Below are 27,422 nucleotides of genomic sequence, written 5' to 3'. Positions count from 1 at the left end.
TGTGTAAGAATTGTCTGAGCTCCCTATGGGTGGCAAAAGAAATGTTGCAGCCCATAGGGATCTTCTGGAACCCCAATACCCTGGGTACCTAGGTACCATATACAAGGGAATTATAAGGGCATTCCAGTGTGCCAATGAGAATTGGTAAAATTAGTCACTAGCCTGCAGTGACAATTTTAAAAGCAGAGAGAGCATAAACACTGAGGTTCTGGTTAGCAGAGCCTCATTGATACAGTTAGGCACCACACAGGGAACACATACAGGGCATACTTTATTAGCACTGGGGTCCTGACTAGCAGGATCCCAGTGACACATAGGCAAAAACAAACATACATACAGTGAAAATGGGGGTAACATGCCAGGCAAGATGGTACTTTCCCACACTCTGCATTCTGATCAGTTGTTGAAGGTGGATGCGGGGTAGACATCGATCTTCTAAGTGGATGGGCACTGGGTTTGTCTGCCATCTCTTTCTCAAAAGACTAGGATTCTTGTTGTGATTCAGTGGTTTCTACCACATTTTGACAATTTTTTTCCAGGCTTTTTTCAACTGTGTATGACTTGTAGCATTGTTGTTACATATTTCAAATATTTGATCCTGTCCACCTATCAGTTTCAAGCTTTTGTGAACTTCGTGTTTCTGTATTTCTGCAACTCTCTTCTGTCTAGCCGCACTTGATATTAGCTTTTCTTTCTGATTAGTTTGGGATATGAAACAGTTTTCTTTGTTGAAGGATTCCTCAGATTTTGTAGTTAGCAACATTCTGTCAGGAGGTAAAGATCCTTTGCTATCACCTGCTTTGCTCATGTTTACGAATTTGAATCAATGGAAAACCTGAAACAAAAACAATATTAAAATAAATTACCAATGTGATGGCTAAAACACATCATTATAGAGCCGCCATTTTGGAAAATGGCAGAATGGTTGCTATGAGGAGTTATTTACTGTCTTTATAGAACTAGTTGGCCACCAAAACACCAAAATGAAGTATATAGGTCTCATTGTTTCTGAAATATTACATCATCACTGCAACACATCACCATTTTAAAAATATGTCATCCAGAAAATATTGGCCCGGTTTAGCAATGTGTACCTAAGTTAAATTACTTCTCTAATGATCCAAACATACAAATCGAAAATCTCTGGACTACAATTTTGCTACCGGGGTATATCAAGGGGCCAGGACAAAGAACATTTTTTCCATAAAACGTCTGCTATAGATGTCTGGCTCAAGGTGCCTTATTACTCGGAGGGTTTATTCATTTTGTGAGCATTTCTACTCATTTAACGAGATTCTCAGTCAATTTCTCGACTATGGCATGAATTTAGATTGAGGTTGAAAAACACTTTCTACAGATCGTCCTCTATCTACTTCTATTGTTTCATTCATCCTCTATCTACTTCTATTGTTTCAGCTGTATGTTCTAAACTTAATGTATTTGTGTGTTTATCACCTAATGATAAGAGAAAATGAATGTTTTCGCATTCTCTTAATGTGATTTCTGTCAGCAGTTCCAGAGGTTTAATTGCACCTTGTATGAGAGGTTCCAAAGTGATTTTTTGTTCTTCCAAATTGTTAAAAATAGATTGATTATCAAATTAGTCATATAAACATTTTGATAATACAGTTTATACACCACTTTGATTCAAAACACTTATTTCTTCACAATTCAGAAATGTATTAGGAATATTTGCAGCTAAATTATTTTTGATTAGTTTTGATTTTTCATGGTGTCATTCTATATTCATTCTAATATCCTTTCTTTTGTCCTTTCGGCAATCTCCGTCTTCAACTTTTGTTGCCACCTCTTTTCCCTTTTTTTGTTTTTATTATTTTTGCTGGTGGCTTCCCTTAATTTATATTTGGGGTCTTGACCGTTCTGATTCTTTTCACCTATTCTAAAAAGAAGATGTTGGGGAATGTCCAATATTGCTTTCAGGCCCTATAATGTAAGATACTAATTTGGATGAAGAAATATGTGTTCAAACTGATCTCTTTCTTTGTTCATTCCCATCCATCTTCTGAAATTAATCACATTTTTTGCGTAAGCATGCATGTTGGCCGGAATATAATCACTTGCACCTCTTCAATATATATATATATTTTTTTTACTTCTCTTTGAAATCTAGCTAATACTTTTTCAAACAGTTCCTAATTTGATTTGATACATTGTCAAGTTTCAAATTTTATATTTTTATTAAATATTTGTACATCTGTCATTTATTTGCTTGTTCCGATTCATCTTCAATATCATATTTACGAGCCATCCTCTGGAGATGCAAAACATGTTAATGCTAATAACGATTGTTGCTTGATTTATTATTATTTTTTTTCAATTCTGTTTATTGAACATTAAACAATGAACATCAAGCATTCCGGGTTATCGTAAATATAATCGGTCATGAAGAAATCAAAACTGTACATATAAAGCCACGCAGCACACACATGTCGACCATAACATATAATATCCATGCAAGTGTGGTGTAAGAGAGAAGGGAAAAACAGGCATCATTTTGATAGTGGTGCCGGAATCATGTTACAGGGGAGGAGCCCAATGTACCCCCTTGCTGAGTGAGAGGAATGTAGGTATAATTTATGCATGTATGTGCATACGAGACCACATTAGTCTCCAAGTACTAGGCATTTCACAAGATATCCCTTTGCGACCTATGCGTGTAAGTGTTGATCGGGTTTCGACCTATATTTGAACTGGCCCTTGTAATCCTCGTACAACCCAAGTTTGTGTTTAATTACTCTTTTGCCTGGTCACCCCGTGTGCTTTCCGTGGCCCGCCAAGCGAAATCTGTAGTCGGGTCTTTCACAAGGTGCAGTTAACCAGTATATGATGTGAGATCTTACACTTGTTCCGGACCACAGAACATGCACGCAGTTTAAGGTGGGTGTGTATCATTTTTGGCTTCCATAGCAACGATGAAGGCATCCCATATGTTGGATCCTCCCTGAGTTAATCCCTGTCACTGGAGCTGCCGGTGTGTGTATGCTTCTGCTTGCGAGGCCTGCATCAGGTCACGCTGCCAGTAACTGTGACCGGGGGTGTGTGACGCTTTCCAGTGTGTCGCTATTAAACGCTTAAATAGTGCGAAGGCCAAATCTATATATCTGTGTATTTGTTTGTCCCCCTTGTTGCGCCGGCGCAGACCGAGCAAACACGATTCTGGCATCACAGGCAATGTACTGTTTGTAATCTCTGCGACAGTGTCAGTGACATTCTGCCAGGCCTCTGCCATCTGAGCACAGGTCCACACCATGTGATAAAAGTCCACCGCTGGTTACGTGCACCTAGGGCATAGCGGATCAGTGTCCGGGAACATTCGCTTTATTCGGGCCGGGGATAGGTAAGTGTGATGTATGTAATTAAACTGAGTGTAGCGGAGACACGTGTTGCAAGAAATGCTTTTGATGGAGGAGAGCGCCGCCATCCAGGCACTTTGGGACAGAGGGGTGGGTAATACCTCGTCCAATCTTGCTTTGGCACGTAACAGTTCAGGACAAAGCCGATCCAGTAGCAGCAAGTATAATCGAGAAATTGCGCCTCTTGTGTTGCCGAGGGATAGAATTAATGTGAGCAATTGTGATTCTTGTGCTCATCGTTGCCCCCTCCCCACGTGGCTCCCAGCAAGTGTCTGATCGCGCAATATGTGATGAAGGCGCCGACCGGGATCCCCGCCGAACTCATGAGTTCGGCAAAGGTCTTTAGTGTAGAGTCCTCATATAGCTCACTCAAGTTTACTAGGCCTGCCTCGCACCATAGGGCTGTGTCGTGGTGTGCTATTAGGGTTTGAGCCTTAGGTAATTGTGTCCATGTCAGTATAGGGGAATATGGTATTGGGTCGCCTCTATTGTGGACATATCTCTGCCAGCACGATTTTGCAGCCAATAAAAGGACGGAGTCCTGTGTCGAGCAACACGATCGGTCCGATAGCCAAGCGAGCACTGGGAGCGATGCTAACATCTTCATCACCGTTGCTTGTTCTGCCGATGGGGCTCCTCCCAGCCACAGTGCCGGCCACTGCAGTTGGGCCTCTGCGTAATATAATTCAAAACTGGGAATGCCCAGTCCTCCCCTTAATTGTGAGTACTGCGTTATGGATAACGCTACTCTGCGTCTGTCCCTGCCCCAGAGTAGATCGGTCATAATGGAGTGTAATTTTTTTTAAAAAGGAGCGGAGAAGGACTATCGGGAGCGCTGTAAAGTAATACAAAAATCTCAGGAGGATAAGCATTTTGGCAATAGCTATCCATCCCATAGGTGATAGTGGGAGGAACAGCCAAAATCGTAAAGATCCTCGCACTGAGCATAGAACCCTATCTATATTGCCATCCTTGAGATCATCCATGGCATGGTAAATCTGTATGCCCAGGTATTTAAAAGTGGTATAGCACCATGGTAGTTGGTAATGTTGGAGGTCAGAGCGGCGCTCCGGGGATACCAGGGAAAGGGGAAAGATACAGGATTTTGACCAACTGACCCGTAAGCCAGATATGGACGCAAAGGTATCAAGTGTCTCCATGACTTCCTCCATGGAATCGGCGTGGTTTCGTCGGTATACCAAGGCGTCATCCGCATATAATGAAATGATATTATGCGTATTGAGTTCCGGGATACCCCACCTAAGCGCCCGCATGCACATCTTAGCTGCCAGCGGCTCCATGGCAATCGCAAAAAGAGGGGGAGACAGCAGGCAGCGCTGTCTGGTGCCTCTGTGTATTGGAAAACACTCAGAAATAACTTGCCCCATTTTCGCACGTGCCATTGGTCTCGCATATAGCGTCTTAATCCACTGAATGCAACCGGTCCCAAATCCCATAGCCTCCAGCGTAGCAAAAAAAAAAAAAACATCCCACAGTGTTGAACGCTTTTTCTGTATCTAGTGATATGGCCACTGCACGGGCAGGGAATGCCACCTCAGTGTTATGTATTGTATGTATAAGTCGTCGTATATTGAGTAAGGTGCTCCTGCTGGGTATAAACCCCGATTGATCCTCATGTATTATACGCATCATGTATGGAAGGAGTCTGTTGGCTACAATTTTCCCTAGTAATTTACAATCCGAGTTGAGTAAGGAGAGAGGGCGATATGAGCGTACATCAAGAGGGTCGCGACCGGGCTTTGGGAGGACAGCAATTAGTGCTTCATTCATTGAGTCAGGCAATTGTATTCTATCATATGCCTTGTTAAATACCCCCAGTAGTGGCTGCAGGAGATTAGTAGCCTGTGACGCCAGGTACTCTATTGGTAAGCCGTCTGGCCCTGGGGCCTTGGCGCGGGCCATCTGTGATAGTGCCAGACGCATTTCCTCTATGGTAATTAAGCCATCCAATGCGTCTGCCTGTTCAGGCTGCAGGCGTTTCTGAGGAGAGGATACCAAAAAGTCAGCCAGTCGTGCAGCCGGTGGGGGGGTTGGGCGAGTATAGGGATCGATAATACTTGTAGAAGGCCTCATTAATTTCTATTTGTGAGGTTACTATCTGCCCCATGTCCAACTTAATTGCACCTATAGGGGAGGGCTGGGAGGGTTGTCGGACCAGCCGGGCTAGCAGTTTACCCGCTCTATCCCCCTCTGCATATTTACGTGTCGTGTAGTGTCTGTAATCATATTTGCTGAGTCTAATATCTGCTTCTCTGTAACTCGTCCTCAGTGTTTGCAGCTCCACCACAGTCAAACCGCTGTTTAACACTGCAGTCTCCTCCATGCACAACTGGGACTCTAAGTCCGAGATCTTTCTCAGCAACACCCGTCTGACTCCTATTGAGGTAGCCATACAATAGCCTTGTACCACCACCTTATGGGCATCCCATTCTATCGCACGACTAGACGCTGAACCGTCATTTGTAGAGAAGTAAGTGGATAAGCATTGAGCCAATTCAGCGCAGAAGGGGGGGTCTGACAGTGCCTCTACCTGTAATCGTCATGTGGGGATCCGTGCACGCGGTTTCCCCCACCCTAATGTCGCATGCAAAGGGTTATGGTCTGATAAAGTGCAAGCCAGGTAGTCCGCTGTGTGGAGCTTGTGAACTACAGCCGGTGATGCAAGGATCATGTCTATCCTAATGTATAGGACGTGAACGGGGAAGTAGAAGGAATGTTCGCGCTGATCCGGGTGATGCATGTGCCACACATCACGCAGCCCATTTGACAACCACCAAGCATTTAGATCGCGCAAAATTTGGCCACTCTGGGTGGACGGGAGTGGCGGGAAGGAGCTATCCATGTGGGCATCCATGACACAGTTGAAGTTGCCTCCCCAAATGCAATCTATTGTTGGGTACAGAGCATGCCTACTGACAATGTATGGAAAAAATCTAGTTGATTAAAGTTGGGGGCATAGAGCGCTACTAATGCCAATGGTGTACCATCTAAGCTTCCGTCCACTACCATGTATCTACCATTGGTGTCCATACGTGCACCAGCAATCTCGTAAGGGACCCCTGGTGCAATCCAGATCGCCACTCCGCGAGCAAAGGACGAAGTCCCCGTGCCCAGTAGCTGTCCTCTCCAGTTCTTTTGAGTGAGGTCTAGAGTAATGTTTGATAGGTGTGTCTCCTGGAGCAGGGCAAAATGTACCTGATGGCATTTCAAATAAGTATGTATTCGCTGTCGCTTGCGTGGATTCGCCATCCCCCTCACATTCCATGTCAGGACGTTGAAACATGGTGTATGTGATTGTCTTTGTGTTGTCATGAGGGTGTGGAAAAGTGGAATGAGGGGAAGGCACAGGAGCCCCGCCCCAGGATGGCCATGTGGGGCATCCGGTGTCCCCCCTCCTAACCCGCTCATCCTTTGAAACCCGGCCTGTGCCCACCCTCCTCATCGTTGGTTGTGCCGTGTAACATTGATATAAGAGTCTCATATCTAGACCATGGGTGATCCCCGAAAAAAAAGAACTAAAATAACAATAACACTGATAACTAATAGCACTAAATGTGAAAACAGCGCCCGCTACTATGAGCAGGTATAGTGTCGAACCGGTCCATATGGAGGTCCCGCTGCTAGCCCAGCGGATGAACTTACTCCATCCACCGCGAGGCGCGTCGCATAGCGCGGTCCCAAACCATATAGTACATTATCTCCTCAATTCTTCCGTCTGGCCGCCCATGGTAATTTGGCCAAGTCTACGAAAATCCCAGGTGTCCCTAGTCCAGGCTGCTGACAGTATCAGGATATATATCAAATGTCGTCCGCCAAACGTGGAGTGAGAAGCGGACCCGTATGTGAGTCTACAGAGGCAGAATGAGTTTCGTGTTCCTGGTCGGAGTTTCCTACTTCCAACGTCTCTGCTAGCGGGTCCGCCTCGAAGCGTGTCGTTTCTCGCAGAAGCCGGGAGCGCTCCTCTGCCACCTGCTCCATGGATGGCTTAGTCCCCGTATGTGGTCGTCGTCTTAGTTTTTCTTTGGGAGATATTTGACCTTCTACTGAGTTTTCCTGCTGCGCAGGGCGGGCAAGGCCCTTGGTGTGCAGCCAGGTCCACGTGTCCTCCGGGGAGGTGAAGATGTGCACTTTAGGTCCATCTTGAACACGCAGTTTAGCGGGGAACAGTAGTTCCTGAGAGCACTTTTTTATCTGGTGGAAAGATCTACTTTTCTTTTGGACTTCGGCGGTGAAGTCTGGATATGCCGTGATTGATGCGTTCTCAAAATGCTGTGGGCCTCACTTGCGAAACAGCTATTATGAGGTCTCTGTCACAGTAATCATGTAACCTGGCTATTATAGGGCGGGGATATGCTCCTGGTGGTGGTGCTCTGTTTGGAACCCTGTGAGCACGTTCAATCGAAAAGAATTTAGGGATGTTGTCTCGAAGCACAGTGTCCGCAAGCCAGTTCTCCACGAACAGTTCGACACTGGGGCCCTCGGCCCGCTCTCGGAGCCCCACCAGTCTGATATTATTTCGCCTTGATCTACCTTCGGCATCCTCTGCTCTGCTCTTCAGTCCGTCCATCTCTGACTATAAGCGTTGCACTTGTTCTTGCAATGCCTGCACCGTTGGTGTTAATCCGCCTATGTCCTTTTGCGTCTCAGAGACTCGGTCTGCTAGTGCTCGTTGATCCGCTCTAAGTAGCCCAACATCTGCCACCACTGCACCAATCTTTACCTCCAGAGTAGTTCTGATTTCAACAATAGTCTGCAGGACCTTCTCGAATTGTGAAGTGTGATTGCGTAGCGTAATTTGCATCTGCCGTAATGCCTGTGCGGTAGGGTCTTGCTCCATAGCTGGGGGATCTGGGATGCTTTTGGCCCCAGAAGGTGCTTTCACCATTTTTGGCTTGCCAATTTAGTCAGCACTTACGAAAAAGGAGGTCATGCAGTGCTTAGGATTTTATGTTTACGTGCTCACAGGTACAGTTGGTATACGTGTATTTACTTCCATGCATGCTCCCGCACAGCTACTGCTCAGTGCACGGCGGCCAGTATACCCTCAGGGATATATGGGACAGTCTATCGCACTGAGAAGAAATACGATGTCTGGTGTTCTGGACCGTATCACTTTGATCATATGATGTACCGGTATGTGACAGGGGCAAACTCAGAACCAGACGCCGGGGGCCCCCGCCCTCCAATCTCCTCTCCGGGCATTGCTCCGACCAGTTGATCTGTAATGTGTAGAATTGTTGTAGCGCTTTCCCTGTGTGTCTCATGGCCCATAGGCCCATGTACGGTAATCTCTGCCAAGGGTGAATGCGGGGCGTAGGCCAGGAGTCCACGTCCTACATGCAGCGTGCCACGTCGCGGACCGGTGTATGCCACCGTACAGCCCGCCACGGCCCCCAGCACACCTCCTTCATCGCTCTCGGCCCGCCTCGACACTCCACCCCGGATCCAGCCCAGAGCGTTGGGTCACAACAGGGAGCCGGAGTGGCACCAGGCAGCCGGTGAGTGTCCCAACCGGACCGGGCCCGCTCCTCTTCGCGTGGTGCCTACCCTCCGCGCCACGGGCTCTGCATCCAGTCCGACCGGCTCAGGCCTCGCTCACCACCCACTAGCCCTGCAGCACCTCCGCTCAGGTCACGTCCTCCCGGGGTTCCTTGGATGCACCTGGTCAGCAGGAAAATGCACGATCCTTGCCTAGGATCAGTGCAAGTCGTAGATCCAAGGCCCGCGCCCACTGCACTGCTCGCCGCAGCCGGATGCGAGCGGCCGAGCAAGCCACTGCACCTCACCGCACACTTCCCTTGCCGCTCTCGGCCTGTCTTATTAGTCCACTCAGGGTGTGCCTCGGAGCAAGGAATCACATCGGGGAGTCGGTGCGAAACAAGGCAGTTGGCCAGTGTCCCCGTCGTTCAAGGCCCGCTCCTCTATGCGCGGAGCCTGCCCTCTGCACCACCTGCTCCGCCTATAATCCGCTCGGATCAGGCCTCGGTCACCGCCATCCAGTCCGCCTGCGTCTCCGCTCAGGTCGCAGTCTTCTGGCCCCCTCGGACGCACCGGGATGGTGGGGAGATATGCGATCCACTGAGAAAGATCGGGGAACGCTTATATTTCAGGAGATTTTACAGGGCCAGGATCAGAGCGCAGATTATGCTGCCACTCCGGTCGCCATCTGGGCCACGCCCCCCGTTGCTTGATTTATTTTCATAAATCATAAACAATTAAGTCTAAGAAAACATATTGATATAATGAGTAGTCACATCTCCCTTGGCCTTTCTGGATTTTTTTTTTATATTTGTAAATGGTATAATTCTTTAAAATGAAGGAATTTGACGAGTGGTATACTAAGATCTATTGGAATGATATAAGATCTATGAAGTTGCATTTATTACTTTATGCATTTTCTAGCCTGAAAATGTGAATTGAAATGTGTGAAACATATGCCAATAGCTGTTAGAAAGAATAAGCCAACTTAAATAGCCATATTTCGTTTTTTCATTAAAGACTAATAATCAACCTTGGTTGTGACACCGGACAAAACAATTGGCAATCAATTGAAAGAATACATATGCAAAACGATTGGTTCAAGTATTTTCCTTTAAATAGACTAAGTGAATGTAGCATAGTGCCCCCTTAAAACAGGTCACTAACATTATTACTGAGGGTCTCGCGCAATGATGTCAAGTCAGAAGCCCACCCTTGACAATATTTAGGGCATGCCCCTTCATCGGGCCAGAAGAGCAGTGTCATTAAAACAAAGGGGATCAGACACTAGCAGCTGGCCCACTTGAAAGCCAGACTAATTAAAACTGAAGGCCCAGACACTGGTCGCAGGTCAGAACCAGAGACTGGTCGACATTAAAACCGGGGGCTGCTAGCACAAGCATCAGGCTAGTATCTGAACTCCCCGTGTCATTTATTCAAAGGTTCACAGGTATTCACAGCATGCCAGAACCACGCTGTTCTTAAAGCTAATGGCCACTGACCATGGAAGGAGGGCAGAATCAGAGACTGACTAGGTAAAACTAGGACCTCTGAGCGCAGGCATCAGTTGATTATCTGAGGGTCACAGACACCGACAGCATGCCAGAACCACGTTATTCTTAAACCGAGGGCCTCGGATACTGAAATCAGGGCAGAACCCCACTGCCACTAAACAATGAAAATTCAGACACTGTCAGGCAGCCAGAAGTCTCCTGTCTTTAAAACTGAACCGATGAACATTTGGTGCAGCACAGAACCCTCTGCCATTTAATCTGAGGATCCCAGACACATGCAGGAGGCCGAGATCTCACCGCTATTAAAAATGAATATTGCATGGGGACACAGTATGGTAAACTTAACACTGGACAATGCTAGAAGACTGCCAATTTACTTTGCAGGGGCTCCATCGTTCTGTATGACTACATTGCCTCGAGCCAGGCTAGCTTGCAGGATGATGGTCACGCCATCAAGAAGCTGGACCACATGAAATTAGATCATGGATGTGTAGAAGTATCGCAGATCCCATAACTCCCCTAGTCTAATGCAGTTCACTGATAGATGTGGGTGCAGACAACCTCCCATGCGCTGAGATCGTGATCACTGGCTTGGGAACTATTGAGACAGTGTGACTCATACACAGTGGAAACCCAGGAGCTATTTGCTCATGATCAAGGGGTGCAGGTTTTATGTTGCAAACAATGCACACTGCGAGAGCTGACTCTCCTCTAAACACTCTCAGTGTTTTCGCGCACAAATAAATTAAAGGGGGGCCAAGGGACATCAAGGTATTTACCAAGGATCAGACAGTTTGATAAAGTAGCAAGTAGCCCTTCAAGAAATCCTCTCGGGGGAAGCCCTTTGTGAACCTTGAGTGAATTCACAGAATTAAATCAATGCAGAGTGAGTCTTTTTTTACAAGTTCTTCACTGCTGACTGACGCTCAGGTTCTGTAAAACACATTGCAGTTTCCGAACGTCAAGTGTCCAGTACTTTCGCAAAGAAGTCTTCATCTTTCACCAGCAAGCAAAAACGCAGGAAATACTTTTTAAATGTTATCATTTTCTAGAAAGTAATTTCTCTAACATTCCCTGCAGATCATTTCTTAAAACCCAATGTATCTATCCCCTTTATTCAGAAAAGGGAAATTTCGAAAAAATCACTTTTTTTGTACTTTCATTTTTTCAAATCAAATGATTCTCTGTTTCTTCAAAAAAAGATAAAATGGTGTCATCATTGACAGGCATCATTATAACCTGCAGGATGGCTCAATGGGATAAAAGTTCACCAACCAATCAGCAGGTTATGAGTTTGAATCCTGACAAGACTAACTCATCTTTCAATGCTTATGAATTGACTACTTTGGGAAATAGTGACATCTGTAATTTGCAGGGATCTGAAGCAACAGGTGTGTGGCATGAGCCTCAATGCACAAAACAAGATATTATTAACTCGCCATTTCGTACTTAGGCCCTCATTACAAGTGGCTAAATTGCACCTGGTGCGATAACTCCCAGTTAAGTTCTACCATCTGCAATAAAACATTTTCTAGCTTACTCGTCAAGAATTTTCAATTCTATTAAGGACACGGAGGCGAGGATTATGCTTTCTCTTGCTTTACTGACTTAAATAGCAGCCAATCAAATACAAGTAAACCAAAAAAAACTAAACATCCCATGATGCCTTGCATATCATCACATGGCCCAATCACCAAGCATGACCTCTGTCCATAAGTCTCTTGACCCTCAACGTCACTTCCTTTTTCTTTGGTAAAAACAGATAAAGTTAAAAAAGAATCAAAACTTCTTACACCAATCTCGAAAAACAGGAGTCAGGAACATCCACTCCCACCGGATAACCAGAACTTGAAGAGCTCAACTTGAAGGGAAACAGTCCCAGGAAGTAGCTACGCATGAAACTTTCCATGAAGCCGTGAAATTTCAGGAATTCTTCTGATCAGAACCTATAAATAATAAACAAGTAGGTAATATCCAAAATGGATTGAACACATTTCAATAAAATTGATATTTCTATAAATGACAATAAACTGGGTGGGTAAAATAACAATAGATCATCAACTTCAACCTTAATTTATTACCCAATATCAAATTGTTCTTAAGGGTGGGATAATCCTTGCCTCCGTGTCCTTAATAGAATTGAAAATTCTTGACGCGTAAGCTAGAAATTGTTTTATTCTATGTCAGGACCGGAGGTTCCGATTATGCTAGTTTAAAGCTGTTCCATTACTACAGTGGCTACGTCCAAGACAGGTTTGTGACAAAACTTACGAAAAGTATTTTCTGAAGACCAATCTGCGGCCCTCATAATGTCTTCTAAGCGGGAACCCAAAGCATATGATTTAGAGGCCATAGCTCCTCAAGCAGAATGAGCTCCAAAAAGATTGGTATCAATACCCGCTTCATTCATTAACCATCTCATCCATCTAGCTATAGTAGCTGAGGTAACTGGTGTAAAAGGTTTTTGCAAAGGAATTAACAATTGACCTTTAACATCCTGTCTAAACTCTTCTGTGACAACTTCATACTTCTTTAAACATTGGACTACACATAATTTAGAATTGTCAGGATATACTGGATAAGATACTGACCTGTAATTCGTTTTAGTCCTTCTTGCCACCGAAAATGTAACCCCATCCGGGGAATAAACTCTATCAGCTAAGTCTAGAGCTCTGACATCCAATACTCTTTTACAAGAAATGAGACATAAAAGCATGGTCAATTTTGCCGAAAGCTGATTGCGAGACAAATACCTGTTGGCAGGCCAAGAATCTAAGAATTTTAGAATAACATTAACATCCCATAATACAGAATATTTAGCTTGAGGAGGTTTAGAGAGACGTATACCCTTCAACAGTTTACAAATTAAAGGATGTTGTCCGACAGGTTTACCTTCCAGTTGAGAGTGCCCCGCTGAAATGGCTGATCTAAAATTATTGACCGTCCGGTAAGCTAAACCAGAACTTGCTAATTCTGCTACAAAGTTAACAATCAACTCAATATGTGCTTCCACTGGATTGGCACCTTTTCCATCACACCAACTAATCCATCTGTGCCAAGCTGAGGCATATGTTTTATGGGTACTACCGGCCCAGGCCTGTTTAATGTAGTCCGCAGCTTGTTGCGAAATGTCTGGGGTACTCCATCTTGACCTGAAATCAACCAGGCTAACAGAGTCAACTTCCCTGACAAGATCATTGGATTTTGAAGGCCCTCCGGACTCAAGAGAAGATTCCAATGAGGCGGAATGAGAAGAGGAGAGGCACAAGCTAAATGTAGAGCTATGGGGAACCAAGGTTGTGCTCTCCAAAAGGGTGTCACCAGAACAATCTCTGTCTTCTGTCTCCGAACCTAAGACAAAACCCTGGCAATCATCAGAAATGGCGGAAAGGCATAACCCCGAAACTGAGACCAATCTTGAAGAAATGCATCTGTATTCATCGCACAAGGGTCTGGGTGCCAACTGTAAAATTTTGGTATCTGAAAGTTGAGCCGAGAGGCAAACAGATCCACTTTGCAATTGCCCCATTCCTTGACTATCTGGGAGAAAATGAGAGGATCCAGTTTCCAGTCACTGGAATCTGTCAGGTATCTGGAATTCCAGTCTGCTATAGTGTTCTGGTCCCCTGAAAGGTATTCCACTATGACTACTAGGCATTGTGTCAGACAATAATGCCAGAAATCCTTGGCAATCTCTGCCAAAATTCTGGATTTCGTGCCCCCCAATTTGTTGACATACCTCACTGCTGAGGCATTGTCCATCCGTAATAGTATGCAACAGTCTGTCTTCTGAGGGGATAGACTCTTTATGGCAAAGGAACCCTCCAGAAGTTCCAGGCAATTGATATGCAAAGTTTGTTCCCATTCTGACCATCTGCCTCCCGTCACTAGAGAGTTGCAGCAGGCTCCCCATCCCCATCGGCTGGCATCGGATTCTATCACCACCTCTGGGTGAGACCCGAAAATCGCTCTGCCATTCCAGGCTTCCATATGATGAAGCCAACATTGAATCTCCAATCTTACCTTGGCAGTCAACGGAATCTGTTCCAAGTAACTCAGACCCTGTTGTAGATGCCTGATCTTGAGTCTCTGCAGAGAACGGTAATGTAAAGGGGCAGGGAAGATCGCCTGAATAGACGAGGCTAACAAGCCCACTACCCTGGCTATATTCCTTAATGGGACAGTCGGACTGGCCAGAATCGATCTCAATTCCCTTTTGATGTTGCAGATTTTTTGAGAGGGAAGAAGAAGCTGACATAGAATTGAATTTATCTGAAAACCCAGGAAATCTATCACCTGAGTCGGTTTCAACAATGACGTCTGCACATTGATAAGGAAACCTAAATCTTGCAGAAGACTGATGGTCCAATTCAAGTGAGATAGGAGGACTTTAAGGGACTGAGCAATCAGAAGGATGTCGTCCAGATATATGATCAATCTGACTCCCCTGGATCTTAGCCATTCCATCACAGGCCTCAGTAGCTTCATGAAGCACCAAGGGGCTGATGACAGACCGAACGGAAGAGCAAGAAACTCCAGGCACTGGCCTTTCCACTGGAATTGAAGAAATCTCCTGTGAGGAGGGAAAATTTGAATCGACAGATAAGCATCCTTTAGGTCCAGACGAACCATCCAATCTCCTTCTAACAGAATATCTCTTAACATGTGAATGCCCTCCATTTTGAAGTGCCTGTACAGAATCCAATGATTGAAATCCTTCAGGTTCAAGACTAAACGGTGTCCTCCCCCTTTCTTGTCTACTACAAAAATAGGGCTGAGAAAACCGTAAGGGTGAGGGGAGGAAAACTGATCGGCCCCTTTGTCTAACAAGGCCTGAACCTCTTTGTCTATAAAATCTTGATTTGCTAGGGAAAAACACAGCTGGAGAGGTGGAGAGAGTTGTCTGGGGGTACTGATAAACTCTAGGCGAAATCCCATGACCGTTTGGAGGATCCACGGATCTCCGGTGATCCTATTCCAATTTCCCAAAAACAATGGCACTCTGTCCCCAAGTTTGACCTGAGAAAAATGAATAATGCTCACCTGTGAAACTTGTATCTTGTATGGCTCCTTGTTGACCTCTGCGAGATCCTCTGAGGAAGTGAGGACGCCCTCCTCTGGGGCGAGTAGGATAGAAGGTGGGTTCCTGTTCACCGTACCAACCACCTCTGCCTCTGGGGTAATAGTTCTGGGGACTATTGAATGTTCCTCGGCCGGGCATGCGTCCTCTTTAACGACCGGCCCTGACAAAAAGGCCTCGTGTAAATACCTTTTTGAGAGACATTTGGACTTTGTCTAGAGAAGAAAAGGTGGAACAGAACTTAGCCAAATCCTTAATAAAATAGGACCGGAAAAGAAGCCCCTCAGTAGAAAACTAAGTTGCTAAATCTGACAACTTTGGGTCAATGCGCATTAGAATAGATTTCCTGCGTTCGGAAGAAATAGCGCAATTAGTGTTTCCTAGTTGGCAAATGGCTCTTTGGGCCCAACCGATGAGAACGTCTGTGTCTACAGAAGATCCTGATTCTTTAGCTAGATACGCCATCTCAAGGATCTTGGTCAGAGGACCGGAAAGATCCAAAAGCTTGTCCTGGCAATTACGCCATGATCTATCTAAACCTTTTTTGGGGTCCTTCGCAAACTTTCTCATGAACGTAACCATAGTAGGGTCTATTTCCGGGGTGTCAGAAACCTTGCCCTCTAAGTCTGGTCTGGGACATTCGGCTCTTAGTCGAGACTGGACTTCCTTATCAAAACTTTTCCTTAAGTTAGATTGAACATACTGGGCCACCTCAGGAGTAGGAACCCAGTTGGAACCTCTGGGGTGCATGATTTCTGTGGGGTCAAAGTCCGAAACCTGACAAGGTGGGCCGCTTTTTTAGCTCTCTTACTGGGAACCGGAGTATCTGAGTCTTCTGAAGCCTCAGATGAGGAATCTTTATCAGAGGAAGAAGGGGAGAAAGAGGCTTCCTTTCTTGAACTATAGTTATGTTCCCCACTACGCTTCTTGTGAAGTTTTTCAAAGGCGTCTGCGTGAATTTCGCTAACATCGGCTCGAGTCTCCTCCAGATTTTTTGCCTTAGCCTTTGCTTTTTTACCTTCGGGTTGAGGTTGTTGTCCTTGCACCCAACCCTGGGAACGTGCGTAATCAAAAAGTTGCCCTGAAAAGGGACCCAAGGCTCTCACCAGGGCATCATTTACTGATTACTGGACCCTAGTATCAAGGGCTTCCACTAAATTCAATTCCAATTGATTGCCCAATTCTTCAGTGTAGTATTCTGCCTCTTTGTCATCCCAGTGAGCCATGACCAAATTATCAATGGACAATATTATTTAATAAAAAATGAAAATATATATAGGAATAGGTAACTATTTTATTTTGCTTTTATTATCTTTTAATATGCTTTGAAAAGCCAGGGGGAGTACAAAAACCCCAAATCAGGCAAAGTAATAAGTACCCCAAATAAAGTGTGGAGGGAGTTGCCTGATGGCACTCTCGGCAGTGGCCCTGTCAAAAGTTTACAACCCAAGCTATTATTCTTTTATAGCTGGGCGTCAGGAAGCACACGAAGCAAGGGCAAGGAATTAGCCGGGACACTTGCGCTGCACATCGAATGAGCCGATCGATTCAAGGAAAAGAAATAGACCGGCTCGTTTTGATGCATGCGCGCGCCCACGGGCAAAAATAAATGGAAAGGAGACTGCGTAGGACACGCAGCTCCGCTCCCACTCCACAAAAATATACAGGCATAAAAAGATCGGCAAGCCGATAACAAATACAGCGCGAGGCGCGCTTAAGAAAAACAATGAAAGTGCGCTGAATCGCGACGCTTATGAAAATCTAATCACAATAAGATAATATTATAAACACATACAATAACAGAGATAACATTTGAGTATACTTATCTGCTGCGAAGCAGCAAAGAAAGAGGGGGTGACGTTGAGGCTCAAGAGACTTATGGACAGAGGTCATGCTTGGTGATTGGGCCATGTGATGATATGTTAGGCATCATGGGATGTTTAGTTTTTTTTGTTTACTTGTATTTGATTGGCTGCTATTTAAGTCAGTAAAGAAAGGGAAAGCATAATCGGAGCCTCCGGTCCTGACATAGAATTTCAAGTCTCCCTGCGTCCATAATTATGGGGTCTGCAAACTTCAGATCCAATAATTCTGGGCCTGTCTATACTGCTGCGGGGGCAAGGGCTCCAAGAAGCATCACAGCCTGACCCCTACAGCAGTACTGGGGAGCAGGTAGTGCACCCCCTGGACAAATATAAGCCTGTCCTGACCACTGAGTCCAACCATTACTGCCCTTTTCCAGACATTTCACTCCTGTGCAGAGCATGTTGAAAATGTCTGTGGCTTTCTTGCCAGAATTCGGGAAAAATCACATTGAAAAGACCCAGTATCTTCGGGTCTGAGTGGTTATTCCCCATTCCAGGAGATAATCATGTGCTTCCTACTATTTGATGAGGGGATACCAGATGTTTTTGGGGATTCTGCTCCCACAGTATCCCAGCACCAAATATTGGCTATCTAATGATAAAGGCGTGTCTTGGGAAATTACCTCTCCTAACAGTTATGTTATCCCAGCTGTAAGGAAATGCCTCCTTGGCATGGTTACCCCCTGGCTTTTTGCCTTTGCTGATGCTAAGTTATGATTTGAAAGTGTGCTGGGACCCTGCTAACCAGGCCCCAGCACCAGTGTTCTTTCCCTAAACTGTACCTTTGTCTCCACAATTGGCACAACCCTGACACTCAGGTAAGTCCCTTGTAACTGGTACTCCTGGTACCAAGGGCCCTGATGCCAGGGAAGGTTTCTAAGGGCTGCAGCATGTCTTATGCCACCCTAGGGACCCCTCACTCAGCACATACACACTGCTTCACAGCTTGTGTGTGCTGGTGGGGAGAAAATGACTAAGTCCACATGGCACTCCCTTCAGAGTGCCATGCCAACCTCACACTGCCTGTGGCATGGGTAATTCACCCCTCTAGCAGGCCTTACAGCCCTAAGGCAGGGTGCACTATACCACAGGTGAGGGCATAAGTGCATGAGCACTATGCCCCTACAGTGTCTAAGCCAAACCTTAGACATTGTAAGTGCAGGGTAGCCATAAGAGTATATGGTCTGGGAGTTTGTCAAACACGAACTCCACAGCACCATAATGGCTACACAGAAAACTGGGAAGTTTGGTATCAAACATCTCAGCACAATAAATGCACACTGATGCCAGTGTGCAATTTATTGTAAAATTCACCCAGAGGACATCTTAGAGATGCCCCTGAAAACATACCCGACTTCCAGTGTGGGCTGACTAGTTTTTGCAAGCCTGCCACACACCAGACATGTTGCTGGCCACATGGGGAGAGTGCCGTTGTCACTCTGTGGCCAGGAACAAAGCCTGTACTGGGTGGAGGTGTTTCTCACCTCCCCCTGCAGGAACTGTAACACCTGGCGGTGAGCCTCGCCTCAAAGGCTCACCCCCTTTGTTACAGCGCCCCAGGGCATCCTAGCTAGTGGAGATGCCCGCCCCTCCGGCCACTGCCCCCACTTCTGGCAGAAAGGCTGGAGGAGATAATTAGAAAAACAAGGAGGAGACACCCACCAGTCAGGACAGCCCCTAAGGTGGTCTTGTGGATGGAGGATTCCCCCAATAGGATTAGGGATGTGCCCCCCTCCCCACAGGGAGGAGGCACAAAGATGGTGTAGCCACCCTCAAGGACAGTAGCCATTGGCTACTGCCCTCCCAGACCTAAACACACCCCTAAATTCAGTATTTAGGGGCCCCCAGAACCTAGGAAACTAGATTCCTGCAACCTAAAGAAGAAGAAGGACTGCTGACCTGAAGCCCTGCAGTGAAGACGGAGACGACAACTGATTTGGCCCCAGCCCCACCGGCCTGTCTCCCTACTTCGACGAAAACGGCAACAGCGACGCATCCAACAGGGACCAGTGACCTCTGAAGCCTCAGAGGACTGCCCTGCATCTAAAGGACCAAGAAGCTTCCGAGAACAGCAGCCCTGTTCAACAAACTGCAACTTTCTGCAACAAAGAAGCAACTCAAAGACTTCACGTTTACCGCCGGAAGTGTGAGACTTTCCACTCTATACCCGACACCCCCGGCTCGACCTACGGAAAACCAACACTACAGGGAGGACTCCCAGGTGACTGCGAGCCCGTGAGTAGCCAGAGTTGACCCCCCTGAGCCCCCACAGCGACGCCTGCAGAGGAAAATCAAAAGAGGCTCCCCCTGACCGCGACTGCCTGTAACAAGGGATCCGACGCCTGGAACCAACACTGCACCCGCAGCCCCCAGGACCTGAAGGAACCGAACTTCAGTGCAGGAGCGACCCCCAGGTGACCCTCTGCCTAGCCCAGGTGGTGGCTACCCCGAGGAGCCCCCCCTGTGCCTGTCTGCATAGTTGAAGAGACCCCCAGATCTCCCCATTGCTTTCAATACAAAACCCGACGCCTGTTTGCACTCTGCACCCGGCCGCCCCTCCCTGTGCCGCTGAGTGTGTACTTTCTGTGCCTGCTTGTGTCCCCCCCGGTGCACTACAAAACCCCCCTGGTCTGCCCTCCGAGGACGCGGGTATTTACCAGCTGGCAGACTGGAACTGGGGCATCCCTGTTTCCATTGGAGCCTATGTGTCTTGGGCACCTCTTTGACCTCTGACCTGACCGGCCCTGAGCTGCTGGTGTGGTAACTTTGGGGTTGCCTTGAACCCCCAACGGTGGGCTACCTTGGACCCAACTTTGAACCCTGTAAGTGTTTTACGTACCTGTAAACTTAACATTTACTTACCTCCCCAAGGAACTGTTGATTTTTGCAGTGCCCACTTTTAAAATAGCTTATTGCCATTTTTGTCAAAACTGTACATGCTATTGTGATTATTCGAAGTTCCTAGAATACCTGAGTGAAATACCTTTCATTTGAAGTATTACTTGTAAATCTTGAACCTGTGGTTCTTAAAATTAACTAAGAAAATATATTTTTCTATATAAAAACCTATTGGCCTGGAATCAGTCTTTGAGTGTGTGTTCCTCATTTATTGTCTGTGTGTGTGTGTACAACAAATGCTTAACACTACCCTCTGATAAGCCTACTGTTCGACCACACTCCCACAAAATAGAGCATTAGATTATCTCTTTTTGACACTATCTTACCTCTAAGGGGAACCCTTGGACTCTGTGCATGCTATTTCTTATTTAGAAATAGTACATACAGAGCCAACTTCCTACATCAGCTCTGTGAGCCAATTCAATGTTGCTGTGAGTGTCTGTCACGGCAATCTGTCTGCCATAGCCTGACGCTTGTTTCTGTAATGTGAGTGAGAGGAGACAGAAGTATGTGACCTGTGAAGTATGTGACCTGGTACAGTAAGTCACAACTGCACTGGCCCTGTCAAAGGACCAAAGAAGGCTTGAGGTCACGTGGGCAAGTCAGGGGCTACTACGGATGCACCGGTTGTCTGGAAGCCTACGGTGGGCGTACATACTGGGCCCTATAATGAAGAAAAACATAAAAACACCCATGGAGATTTACATCTCTGCCTGAATGTATTTCTATGTTTTTATATTCTCAAGCATTCCAATTTGTGCCCCTGAAATGCTGTGGAACAACTTAGACTTCCACACAGGATGGAATAGATATCCGGAGCTGATCAATTTCCCATCCCACTTTAGAAGGGGTGGAATGTGTTTCCAAATATTTCCAGGGTGGGAAGAGGTCAGATTGGAGTATGTTAGACTTTTAATCCTTGGCGTGGTTTCCCTTAACTTTTTGCCTCTGTTTCCCAGGTTGTTGATGTGTGCTGGACTCTGTTTTTGTTACACTGGGCACTTTACCACTGCTAACCAGTGTTAAAGTGCAAGTGCTCCTATACAAAATGTGTATGTAATTGGTTCATCCATGATTGACATATTTGATTTACTTGTAAGTCCCTAGTACAGTGCACTAGAGGTGCCCAGGGCCTGTAAATCAAATGCTACTAGTGGGCCTGTAGCACTAGTTGTACCACCCACATTAGTAGCTCTGTAAACATGGCTCAGACCTGTCACTGCAGTGTCTGTGTGTGCAGTTTTTGACTGTAAATTCGACTTGGCAAGTGTACCCACTTGCCAGGCCTAAACCTTCCCTTTTATTACATGTAAGGCACCCCTAAAGTGGGCCCTACGTAGCCCCAAGGGCAGGGTGCAGTGTATGCTTAAGGTAGGCCATATAGTAATGTGTTTTATATGTCATGACAGTGAAATATTGCTAAATTCGTTTTTCACTGTTGCAAGGCCTGTCCCTCTCATAGGTTAATATGGGGGCTACCTTTAAATATGATTAAAGTGTAGATTCCCTTTGGGAGCGGATAGACATGTGGAGTTTGGGGTCTCTGAGCTCACAATTTAAAAATACATCTTTTAGTAAAGTTGATTATAAGACTGTGTGTTTGAAAAGGCCACTTTTAGAAAGTGGTCATTTTCTTGCTTAAACCATTTCTGTGACTCTGCCTGTTTGAGGATTCCCTGACTGGGTCAGTTTGACAGTTGGGCTGGTTGCACCTCTCACTAGACAGTGACACAAAGTGAGCTGGGGTGTAGTCTCCATTTCATGATGAGCCATCTGTGCTAGGAGGGAGGGGACGAGTGGTCACTCACACCTGAAAGGGCTGTGCCTGCCCTCACACAATACAGTCTCCAACCTCCTGATGAGTGCTTGGGACCTGGCCTCGGCAAGGCATGATTTCACAATCAAGAGAGACTTTCCTTTGAAGTAAGTCTACTTCAAAGGGCAAAATAGGTATAAGAAGGGCACCCAAAACCACAGACTTTAGAACACTTCTGGAAACCAAGAGGAACCTCTGCCTGGAGAAGAGCTGAAGAGCTGAGGAAGAAGAGCTGCCCTGCCAGGGGCTGTGCTTTGTGGAGCTATCCTGCAGTTGCTGCTTCTGCCTGTGCCAGAGGACAAAGACAGGACTTTGTGTTGCCCTCCTTCTTGTGAAGAACTCTCTAAGTGCTTGATTTAGAGCTTGCCTCCTGTTGTTTGAAGTCTCAGGGACAGCATATACTTCTCTCTGCCAGCACCTGGAGCCTCTGGAGAGACTCCTACTCTGCCAAGTGATACCCATCCAGTTCCTGGGGCCCTGAAAAGAGAAGATGGCAGCCCAAGAGTGAGAAAGCCACGCACCAACCTCTGTGCGTGGAAAAATCGACGCGCCACCGGCTTCGCGGCTCAAAAACGATGCTCGCCTGCAATGCGACCAGAAGATTGACGCCCGTGGCTGGAGAAACGACGTGCAGCATCGCTGATGGAGACTGCTGAGATCGCCACCCGCGCTGCGTGGTTTTCGGATCATCGTGCGGCTGAATTTCTGATGCAAACACCACTAGGCATGTCAAAACTACGCAAGGCCTGCCCGGACCCGAGAGTGTTGACCGGATCCATGCATCACTCTCCTGCAGAGAGAAGAAACAACGAACACTGACCCGACTAAAGGAGAAACTAGGCAAAGTCTCACTCGTGAGTGAAATCGATGCATCGCCAGCCCTTTTTGACACACACTCGCCCGTGCTGGGTTATTTTTGATGCACCCAAGGTACATTTTCATGCTAACACCGTTAGCGTTGTGTTTAAAATTACATGAAGACTCTTTTTGCATTTTTTGTGATAACTTGCCTTGTGTATTGTGGATTTTTATCGTTTTGGTCTTGTTCTGTTTAGATAAATATTTTCTATTTTTCTAAACCTGTGTTGTGTCATTTTGTAGTGTTTTCATTGAGTTACTGTGTCTGTTGGTACAAATACTTTACACCTAGCACTCTGAAGTTAAGCCTTCTGCTCATGCCAAGCTACCAAGGGGGTGAGTGGGGGTTAACTGAGGGTGATTCTCTTTTACCCTGATTAGAGTGAGGGTTCTTGCTTAGACAGGGGGTAACCTGACTGCCAACCAAAGACCCCATTTCTAACAGGGAATGCCTGCAAATGTACGAGTTGCTTAAACATATGTTAACAACCAAATACATCTGTGAATAGAGCCCATTGTGTTGAAGAGGCTAGATTTGGGGTCATAGTGTTGGCAGTTGATGCTCAGGCTGCTGGAGAAGAACTGAAATAAGAGCTGTAGAATGTCCTTTCAGTTCACAGGAAGATATCTTTGGGAATGGAACAGAACATACGAGTCCTGTCCCAGGACGGGTGGTTCCCTGTTAATGGAATGGAATTCAGGCCATAGTGAGATAGTTGGTTCAACTCCAATGGCTGAATTATGTAGTAAGCATCCTTGCTTTTGCCGCAGGAGCTCTCTAACGTGACCAAAATCCACAGTTAGTGTTCGTGTAGTACATTTCATGCCCCCAGCTGTAATCCCCCTGCAGATGTATTATGGTAGGAGTTGGGGTTTCAAGAGTACAGGCTTCTTCGGTGGCCATAAGCCTTGCAAGCTTTGGCCTAATGGCTGCCAGTGGCATCACCACAGCTCCTTGAGGCAGATGGGTGACTGAGATTCCACGTCCATTCTGTCCTTTGCCAAGGACCGGAGCTGAAGATTACTCATGTTGTAATAGAGACATTTCGGGACAGGCTGTTCTCTCTGTGAGCCTGGGGGGTTGGCAAAAGTAATCATATGTAAGGTGCCAAGACAGTCAGAGTAAAAGACATTAGGTGAGGTGGACGCCTGCCTGTCTCTGCGGTCCTCTGAGCACCTCCTGGAATTAAAGTTCTTTACCACCCACAGTAGAAGCAGGCATTGCCAAAGCCAATAGAATTGTCACATGCACTGGTGCACTAAAAAATTGACAAAAATGCCTTCTGCAAATATTACGAAAAGGTTACTGAGTCTACACAATGTCTATACAATGCATACATGTGTAAAGACATATGTGTAAAGGCAACGCGTACGTCTCAGATTTAAAATACTCCCTTCTGCATTTATATTGAGGCTGGGAATACACCAACGAGCTCATAGAACGAGGGCAAAAAACCTATTCCTGTATGCTGATCCAAGATATGATTGACAATTCCTCAAGCCGACGGCTGAAGTTTCTTCTTAAAACTCTAAGGACCAAGCAAAAAGGGGCAGAACGCTACGGATTTCTGACAGCCCGGAATGGCATTCACTGTGGCTTCAAGAAAAATGGCTGGCAGACTGTGACTGTTTGGCACGTACTATTGGCAGGAGGCAAGACATCTGCCCAGCGGGTGCAGATAGCAAGCTCAGACTAACAGGGTCCCTTGTTATCAGTCTGCAAGGCAAGGCGACTCTTTTCCTCACCATAAACGATACATATGCATCTCATAATCTATAGTTGATGGGTGGTCTGCGCTGTGTGTCACACCTTATATTATTTCTACCTTTTAGCCTACAGCACATTGCATTTTGGGATTTGTGGTTTCGCTTTCAAGGGCTCAGAAATCCCAGCACAGAAAGTGCTGTTGGCCAAAAACGCCAGGAGCAGTTGAAGGAGTGGCACATGATATTAGAGCACTTGCCAGCTGTGATGCTGTCTCGTGTGTGATATGTTGGTATGTTTGTAACTCCCAGGGTTTAGGCTGCATCAAGCATTCTGAACCTGTCATCCGGGATCATGTTTTTCCTTACGCAATAGCAAAACGAAATAAATACAGGCTGTATAACAGGTACTCGAGTGCACTGGAATTACAGCCCTGGCGGAAGGGGTGGGAGGGTTCTCATGCCATGAGGGCGAAGCGTCAGCACGGTCAAAGGTCGAATAGGCTGTAAACTTCATCCGCACCGCAGGCTACTTTATATGAACCTGACACAGCGGCGGGTACTCATTTGTATGTGGCAGACGTTTGTGTTTTTCATGTTTTCAGTGGTTGCAATATCTGTTAATTACAGGCATGACGTAACTTTTTTTTATGAATCATGGGGTTGTATGCTATTACTGAGCGTGAAACAAAACACCCAATTTACGTAATTCCAATAAAATACTCGCAGCCATTGGTTTTACTGCTATGGACCCCTTCTTCCTGGCAGAGGGCCGAGAGCTTTGACTGCTATCGACATGTGTCCGACTTAACTCGGTGACCCACAGGCAGGACGATCTTCAACTCTCTGCCAAGTGGTGGCGCCACCCTGTCTCGTTCAGAAAGTGGCCTTAAATATCACAGCCCCCGAACCCCGGCTCTTTTTCTACCAGGGTTTAACCGCTCCAAATCCCAGGAACAATGTAAAAGGAAAACATCTGAGAAAAATTAGATGAAAATGAATGCCTTACTCCAAGTGATCACCGATGATGTACACATGATTTATGGAGCGCAAATGACATCCAAACGTATTGTGATGTCATCTTTGTGAAATGATACATTTTCTGCTGCTGGTTTGATGACATTTATTTGATATCTGAAATACATATTTCAGATTTAATCTACATGGTCGGCGGCTGGCCAATAAATGCATTAAGTGGAGACCACTTTTGGTGGTCAGTGATGACCTGTTGGCGGTCATAAAGTTCTCAATGTACCCTCATTTAAACGGTCCACTCCTCATTTCACTTTCACTTTGTAACAGGAAACGTGCACATGTATGTATGTATGTATGTAGATTTGAATAGGGTGAACCGAGCTACAAAGTAAAGGAGCGCTGCTCACTAAGGCGGTTGAAAGGGGGGCGGGTGGGGGGTATTAATCCAGGACGAGAGGAAAGGAAAGAAAAGGTGAGGAGGGAAATATGTAAAAATGACTGTTTTCTTGCGATTACTCCAAAGTATTTATCCAGCCCAAATTCAATGAAACGTTGAAGTTATTCCTCCATTTTGATTTTAGAGGACCCTCAACACAATGTTCGCAAGAGTGTAAGGTCAGGGCGCCGATGACACCATATCAGGTGTTTGGTGCTATAGCTAACTCGAGGTGGCCAGGACACTGGGGAATATCACCAATTCACAGACAGCCTGGGGCCCTCGTGCTCTAGTGATGGTAGACTTGCATACAAAACAAAAAAACGCTGAACGTGTGGCTCAATCTACCACATCCTCAACTGTCAACCTGTTCCGCTACCTGCCCACTGCAGCCACACTGCACTCTAACTCTTGGCACATCCAGCGCCCCCTTGAACCATGCAACGCATCCTCGAACCTCACACTTGAACATGTGCCTGCCCCCACCCATCATGCGCTTCGACCCCTGCCTAACCTCCCTGCAGCACTTACATTTCTACAAACTAGAGGCCTCGCCCTCATTGTGTAGCTTTGCTTGCACACCTACCCCTCCCTGGGCCTCTACCCGAGGCCTCTCTCTGCATCACGATGCTGGCCCACTATGCACACGCCCCTTAACGTACACCCCTCTCCCAGTGCCTGCAGCCGCCGCCACACACTTCCCCTCTACCTGCTGACTCCCGTACCCAGACCCTGCATTCAGCACACGCACCCTTATTTATTCATTCCTTCGTTCATTCATATTTATATAGAGCGGGCACTACCCTACCCTGCGCTCTACCCACACCCACTTTTACCCTGGATCTCTACTCCCGCCCTGCACTTTCCCCTACACTGAAACCCCATCCTACCCCCTGATATCTGCAGCCCAACTCCCAGCCTACATTCCACCCCACTCTAGGCCTTCTCCCAACCTCAAAATCTGATCTCACCCTAACCCCCCCCCCTCCCCTCCGCCCCCCTCCCCCCCCACACCCGCTCGTACCTCGCACTTTCACGGCCATCCTCTACCCCCTTACTCTCTCCTCAGATTCCCCGCCCCTCCCTCCCGCATGGTACACTCCAAGGCTGCCCCAGAGCACAAACAGAAGTGAGGCCCTGATGTGAGCTGGGCACGGCGCCAGCAGACGGAACAGGAACACAATGTACCGAGAGCCGAGGGAACAGCCTGACTCAGCAGCTGGGGAAGTGGGTGTTCTGTGCGAGCAGATAAACCGCGCAGCGACGCAACCCTGACTCTCAACAGCTGAGCGCCAGAGGAAAACCCAGCCTGTACTCTGTACCAAAAAACATCCGTCCGCGCCCTATAGACACCGCCACCCTCGAGCCCCCGCCCTGGAGAGAAAGCAGGGTCACCTTCAGGT

General features: G+C 46.6%; 1 long non-coding RNA gene across 1 annotated transcript; it reads right to left on the bottom strand.

The window, feature by feature from the left end:
• Positions 1-253: 253 nt before the first annotated feature.
• On the bottom strand, positions 254-27,087 carry LOC138301989 (uncharacterized). Its single transcript, XR_011205207.1, has 3 exons — positions 27,044-27,087; positions 12,181-12,333; positions 254-835 (listed from the first exon to the last, which is right to left on the bottom strand). It is a non-coding gene; the product is annotated as an uncharacterized lncRNA (long non-coding RNA).
• Positions 27,088-27,422: the final 335 nt, after the last annotated feature.

This window comes from Pleurodeles waltl, chromosome 6 (assembly GCF_031143425.1).
Source record: "Pleurodeles waltl isolate 20211129_DDA chromosome 6, aPleWal1.hap1.20221129, whole genome shotgun sequence".
Classification (NCBI taxonomy): domain Eukaryota; kingdom Metazoa; phylum Chordata; class Amphibia; order Caudata; family Salamandridae; genus Pleurodeles; species Pleurodeles waltl.
This window is presented reverse-complemented; position numbering and strand designations above follow the sequence as displayed.